This window comes from Stegostoma tigrinum, chromosome 41 (assembly GCF_030684315.1).
Source record: "Stegostoma tigrinum isolate sSteTig4 chromosome 41, sSteTig4.hap1, whole genome shotgun sequence".
NCBI lineage: Eukaryota > Metazoa > Chordata > Chondrichthyes > Orectolobiformes > Stegostomatidae > Stegostoma > Stegostoma tigrinum.
Window position 1 is genome coordinate 2,052,294 of NC_081394.1, and position 7,014 is coordinate 2,059,307.

The following is a 7,014-nucleotide window of genomic DNA, read 5'->3' on the forward strand; positions in this document are numbered from 1 at the left end:
AGATCCTCTGACAGTGCGTACTACCTCAGCACTGACCCTCCGACAGTCCGGCACTCCCTCAGAACTGACGATCCGACAGTATGGCTCACCCTCAGCACTGACCCTCTAACAGCGTGGTACTCCCTCAGCACTGACCCTCTGACAGTGCCCACTCTCTCTGCACTGACCCTCCGACAGTGCCTACTCCCTCAGCATTGACCCTCCGACAGTGCAGCACACCCTCAGCGCTGACCCTCCGACAGTGCGGCACTCCCTCAGCACTAACCCTCCGACTGTGGCCACTCCCTCAGCACTAACCCTCCGACAGTGCGGCACTCCCTCAGCACTAACCCTCCGACTGTGGCCACTCCCTCAGCACTGACCCTCCGAAAGTGCCCACTACCTCAGCACTGGCCCTCCGATAGTGCCCATTCCCACAGCACTGAACCCTCTGACAGTGCAGCTCTCCCTCAGCACTGACCCTCCGACAGTGCCCGCTCCCTCAGCGCTGACCCTCCGACAGTGCCTGCTCCCTCAGCGCTGACCCTCCGACAGTGCCCGCTCCCTCAGCGCTGGCCCTCCGACAGTGCCCGCTCCCTCAGCACTGACCGTCCGACAGTGCCCGCTCCCTCAGCACTGACCCTCCGACAGTGCCCGCTCCCTCAGCACTGACTCTCCGACAGTGCCCGTTCCCTCAGCACTGACCCTCCGACAGTGCCCGCTCCCTCAGCACTGACCCTTCGACAGTGCCCGCTCCCTTAGCACTGACCCACCGACAGTGCCCGCTCCCTCAGCACTGAACCTCCGACAGTGCCCGCTCCCTCAGCACTGACCATCCGAAAGGGCCCACTCCCTCAGCACTGACCCTCTGACAGTGCGGCGCTCCCTCAGCGCTGACCATCTGACAGTACCCGCTCCCTCAGCACTGACCCTCCGACAGTGCCAGCTCCCTCAGCACAGACCCTCTGACAGTCCCCACTCCCTCAGCACTGACCCTCCGACAGGGCGTACTCCCTCAGCACTCACCCTCCGACAGTGCCCACTCCCACAGCACTGACCCTCCGACAGTGTCTACTCCCTCAGGACTGACCCTCTAACAGTGCGGCACTCCCTCAGCACTGACCTTCTGACAGTGCCCACTCCCTCAGCACTGACCCTCCAACATTGCCCATTGCCACAGCACTGACCCTCCGATAGTGCCCACTCCCACAGAACTGACCCTCCGACAGTGCCCACTCCCTCAGCACTGACCCTCCGACAGTGCGGTGATTCCTCAGCACTGGCCCTCTGACAGTGCCCACTCCCTCAGCACTGACCCTCCATCAGTGCATTCTCCCTCAGCACTGACCCTCCGACAGTGCCCACTCCCACAGCACTGACCTTCCGACAGTCCCACTTCCTCAGCACTGAACCTCCGACAGTCCCCACTCCCTCAGCACTGACACTCCAACAGTGCGGCGCTCCCTCAGTACTGAACCTGTGACAGTACGGAACTCCCTCAGCACTGACCTTCCGACAGTTTGGCTCTCCCTCAGCACTGGCCCTCTGACAGCGCGGCGCTCCCTCAGCACTGTACCTCTGACAGTGCCCACTCTCTCTGCACTGACCCTCCAACAGTGCTCTCCCTCCACACTGACTCTCTGACAGTGCCCACTCCCTCAGCACTGACCCTCCAACAGTGCGTACACCCTCAGCACAGACCATCTGACAGCGCGGCGCTCACTCAGCACTGACCCTCCGACAGTGCCCACTCTCTCTGCACTGACCCTCCGACAGTGCTCTCCCTCAGCAAAGACCCTCCAACAGTGCGTACTCCCTCAGCACAGATCCTCTGACAGTGCGTACTACCTCAGCACTGACCCTCCGACAGTCCGGCACTCCCTCAGAACTGACGATCCGACAGTATGGCTCACCCTCAGCACTGACCCTCTAACAGCGTGGCACTCCATCAGCACTGACCCTCTAACAGCGTGGTACTCCCTCAGCACTGACCCTCTGACAGTGCCCACTCTCTCTGCACTGACCCTCCGACAGTGCCTACTCCCTCAGCATTGACCCTCCGACAGTGCAGCACACCCTCAGCGCTGACCCTCCGACAGTGCGGCACTCCCTCAGCACTAACCCTCCGACTGTGGCCACTCCCTCAGCACTAACCCTCCGACAGTGCGGCACTCCCTCAGCACTAACCCTCCGACTGTGGCCACTCCCTCAGCACTGACCCTCCAACAGTGCCCACTCCCTCAGCACTGACCCTCCGACAGAGCGGCGCTCCCTCAGCACTGACCCTCCGACAGTGCCCACTACCTCAGCACTGACCCTCCGAAAGTGCGGAGCACCCTCAGCACTGACCCTCCGACAGTGCGGCGCTCCCTCAGCACTGACCCTCCGACTGTGCCCACTACCTCAGCTCTGACCCTCCGACAGTGCTGTGCTCCCTCAGCACTGACCCTCCGACACTGCCCACTGCCACAGCACTGACCCTCCGATAGTGCCCACTCCCGCAGCACTGACCCTCTAACAGCGTGGCACTACATCAGCACTGACCCTCCGACAGTGCTCTCCCTCAGCACTGACCCTCCAAAAGTGCGGCGCACCCTCATCTCTGACCCTCTGACTGTGCCCACTACCTCAGCACTGACCCTCCGACAGTGCGGCACTCCCTCAGCACTGACCCTCCGACAGTGCCCACTCCCTCAGCACTGACCCTCCGACAGTGCGTACTCCCTCAGCACTGACCCTCCGACAGTGCGGCACTTTCTCTGCACTGACCCTCCAACAGTGCGGTGCTCCCTCAGCGCTGACCCTCCGACAGTGCGGCGCTCCCTGAAGTACACTGGGACTGCATCTGGGAACTCCAGTACTTGTAAATTGCCCTTTTGTATTTCAGTCCGAATCTGGTGCGAGAAATCCTCAGCGTTACCATCTCGTTAATCCCCATCACCCAGGTAACATCTTATCGCGGAACATCCTCCCAGACTCTGGAACATGCTTCAGCCAAAGCTGCTCTCCCTTTCTCGGAAAATTCCGACAGACACGATACCATTTTCTATCTCTGTCACCTCCACCAGTCCCTTCACCACCTCCCGATCTCTGTAACCTCCTCCAGCCCTCACACCCCCTCCCTATCTCTGTAACCCCCTCCAGCCCCTACGCTTCCTCCCTATCTCTGTAACCCCCTCCAGCCCCTACACCCCCTCCCTATCTCTGTAACCCCCTCCAGCCCCTACACCCCCTCCCTATCTCTGTAACCCCCTCCAGCCCCTACACCCCTCCCTATCTCTGTAACCCCCTCCAGCCCCTACACCCCCTCCCTATCTCGGTAACCTCCTCCAGCCCCTACACCCCCTCCATATCCCTGTAACCCCCTCTAGCCCCTACACCCCCTCCCTATCTCTGTAACCCCCTCCAGCCCCTACAACCCCTCCCTACCTCTGTAACCCCCTCCAGCCCCTACACTCCCTCCCTATCTCTGTAACCCCCTCCAGCCCCTACATCCCCTCCCTATCTCTGTAACACCCTCCAGCCCTTACACCGCTTCCCTATCTCTGTAACCTCCTCCAGCCCCTCTCCCCCCTCCCTATCACTGTAACCCCTTCCAGCCCCTCTCCCCCCTCCCTATCTCTGTAACCCCCTCTAGTCCCTACACCCCCTCCCTATCCCTGTAACCCCCTCCAGCCCCTACACCCCCACCCTATCTCTGTAACCCCCTCCACCCCTTCCCTATCTCTGTAACCCCCTCCAGCCCTCACACCTCCTCCCTATCTCTGTAATCCCCTCCAGCCCTTACACCCCCTCCCTATCTCCATAACCTCCTCCAGCCCCCCCATCTCTGTAACCCCCTCCAGCCCCTACACCCCCTCCCTGTCTCTGTAACCTCCACCAGCCCCTCTCCCCCCTCCCTATCTCTGTAACCCCCTCTAGTCCCTACACCCCCTCCCTATCTCTGTAACCCCCTCCAGCCCCTACACCCCCCCATCTCTGTAACCTCCACCAGCCCCTCTCCCCCCTCCCTTTCTCTGTAACCCCCTCTAGTCCCTACACCCCCACCCTATCTCTGTAACCCCCTCCACCCCCACCCTATCTCTGTAACCCCCTCCACCCCTTCCCTATCTCTGTAACCCCCTCCAGCCCTCACACCCCCTCCCTATCTCTGTAATCCCCTCCAGCCCTTACACCCCCTCCCTATCTCCATATCCTCCTCCAGCCCCCCCATCTCTGTAACCCCCTCCAGCCCCTGCACCCCCTCCCTGTCTCTGTAACCTCCACCAGCCCCTCTCCCCCCTCCCTATCTCTGTAACCCCCTCCAGCCCCTACACCCCCTCCCTATCTCTGTAACCCTCTCCAGCCCCTACACCCCCTCCCTATCTCTGTAAGCCCCCTCCAACCCCGATGCACTTCTCTATATCTGTAACCTGCTTCGCCCCCTACGTCCCCTCCCTGTCTCTGTAATGGTATCTCTGTTTGTGTGCGTGTGTGAGAGCGACAGCGTGTGTGTGTATATGAGTGTGTGTGTGTGTCTGTGTGTGTGTGACTGTGTGTGTCAGTGTGTATGTGTGTGTTTGTGTGTGTGTGAGAGTGAGTGTGTCTGAGAGTGTGTGTGTGAGGCTGAGTTTGTGTTCGAGTGTGACTGTGTGCGTGAGTGTGACTGTGTGTATGTGTATGTGTGTGTGTCAGTGTGTATGTGTGTGTTTGTGTGTATGTGAGAGTGAGTGTGTGTGTGTGTGAGGCTGAGTTTGTGTGCGTGAGTGTGACTGTGTGCGTGAGTGTGACTGTGTGTATGTGTGTGTGTGTATGTGAGAGTGAGTGTGTCTGAGTGTGTGTGAGGCTGAGTTTGTGTGTGTGAGTGTGACTGTGTGCGTGAGTGTGACTGTGTGTATGTGTGTGTCTGCTTGTTAGTTTGTCTCCTCTTAGTATTGCAATGCTGTCAATCAAAGGGACTGTTATGGGGATAGAGTTTGGCGGAGAGTCTCCCTGAGGTGACGAGTCTGACCAGATTTTTCCTCCCACCCCGTACAGTTTCGAGCACGCCTCAGACTGCTTCGCATTCCAACTGTTAGTTTCCATTGAAATCAGGAGGTTTCTGTGTCGCAGTCGCAGTTTCTTTGCCTCTGTTGCGGGAGAGCTGCATTCCAGGCCCACCTTCTCCTAGGGTGTGTTCTGCCACCTCTATACAAACATACCTGCAGCCCAGGAACAAAATCAAAGTGGCTGGAAACACTATGCAGGTCTGGCGGCATCTGTGGGGGAGAAAACAGAGTTAACGTTTTGGGTCGCTTCCTCATAACGTTTTTGAGAGGGCCAGTGAAATTGAGGTGACTGACCTCAATGAAAAGATCGAACGCAGGTAAAAGGCCAGAGGGAGGTGTCCAGGTGGACGGACAGTGATGGAGTTGGGTAAAGGGGTCTGTGGGACGCGGAGAGGACTCTTGTCCAAAGAAATGAGTACGGAGGCGAAGACGGTGGAAGAACAGGTCGGCGTCATGTCTTGCTTGGAATTCATTCAGGTGGGGACGCAGAGGGATAAAGCTGAGGCCTTTGCTGAGCACAGAGCGTTCAGCATTAGAGAGCGGAAGGTTAGCGGGGATGGTGAATACCCGATAGCAGGTGAGGGGTTTGGGGGAGCGGATAGAGCCAGAAGGAAGGGAAGGAGAGGCCGGTTCCAGAAAGCCATGAGTTAACAAAGTGTGATGCTGGATGAACACAGCAGGCCAAGCAGCACCTTAGGAGCACAAAAGCTGACATTTCGGGCCTAGGTCCTTCATTAGAAAAGCTTGTGGGGTCTTGATGCCTGAAAAAAAAGAAAAAAGTTTTTTGTTAGCACGATGACTGAGCCGGAGGATGAAGTGGAACTGAGGAGTGGTGCAGGCCTGAGCCAGTGTGTTACGATGCTGTTGGAGAGAGAGGGTGAGAGTGTGCATGTGGCACCGCACGGCACTGAGTGTGGGTCTCAGGATGTGGTGAGAGCAGCTGTCCGTGGAACGATGAACATCACGGACGTATCTGTGATCCTGGAACGATTCAAAACATGAGGGATGGAACCTGAGTTGGAATCCGCGTGGGGTGAGTCTGAGCCAGAAGCTGTTACTGAGGAATGCGATGTGACTGTGGAAATGAGTTTTAGCAAATACCTGGTCAAACGCCAGGAGTGACAGTGAGATCAAAGTCGGTGGGCAAGGAGAGAGATTGGAACAGAAATCCCATCGGAGAGAGGAGCAGAACTTCCTCAAGGTGGGCTTGCCTGGAAGAGATGTGGCAGTGAGTTAAATACTAAATAAAAGCCAGAAGAACTGCGGATGCTGTAAATCAGGAACAAAAACAGAAGTTGCTGGAAAAGCTCAGCAGGTCTGGCAGCATCTGTGAGGGAGAAAACAAGAGTTAATGTTTCGGGTCCGGTGACCCTTCCTCAGAACTGTGTGCTCTCACAGACTAGGAACAGGCAGTTGTTATCATGTTGAGACCTTTTCTAAATATTTCTCAGATTTCCCACCACCTGCTTGAAAGACCCTGCTGTGTCTGCTGCCTTCCTGTCCCAGACACATCAACTCACTGCCTCGAGAAACTAATTTTCCTCCTTTCCCAGGGTGTTTTCCTGAATCTCTCCAATCTCTGGTGACTGACCCTCCCGTCCCATGGAGCAGTCTCTCCCTCAGCGGTTCGATCTAATTTTGAACACCCCATCTTAATCTCCCCCTTACCCTTCCCATACTGCGAGCGGGATGGTCCCAGTCTCTCTCCCTTGTGAACTGAGGATCCTGGTCCCAGGGATCGTTCTGGTCAGTGTCCTCCGCATCCTCTTCAAAGCCTCTGCATCCTTCAGAAAGTGTGTGGGACCGAGAATTAGATGCACTACTCTTGCTGGGACCTTACCAGAGGGTGTCTCTCTCTCTCTCTCTCTCTCACTCTCCTTTTCTCTCTGTGCCCCTCTCTCTCTGACTCTGTGTGTGTGTGTCTCTCTCTCTGTTCACACCTCACTGTCTTGCTCTCTCTCTCTTTCTGTGTGTCCCCCTGTCTCTCTGTGTTTTGCTCTCTCTGTGC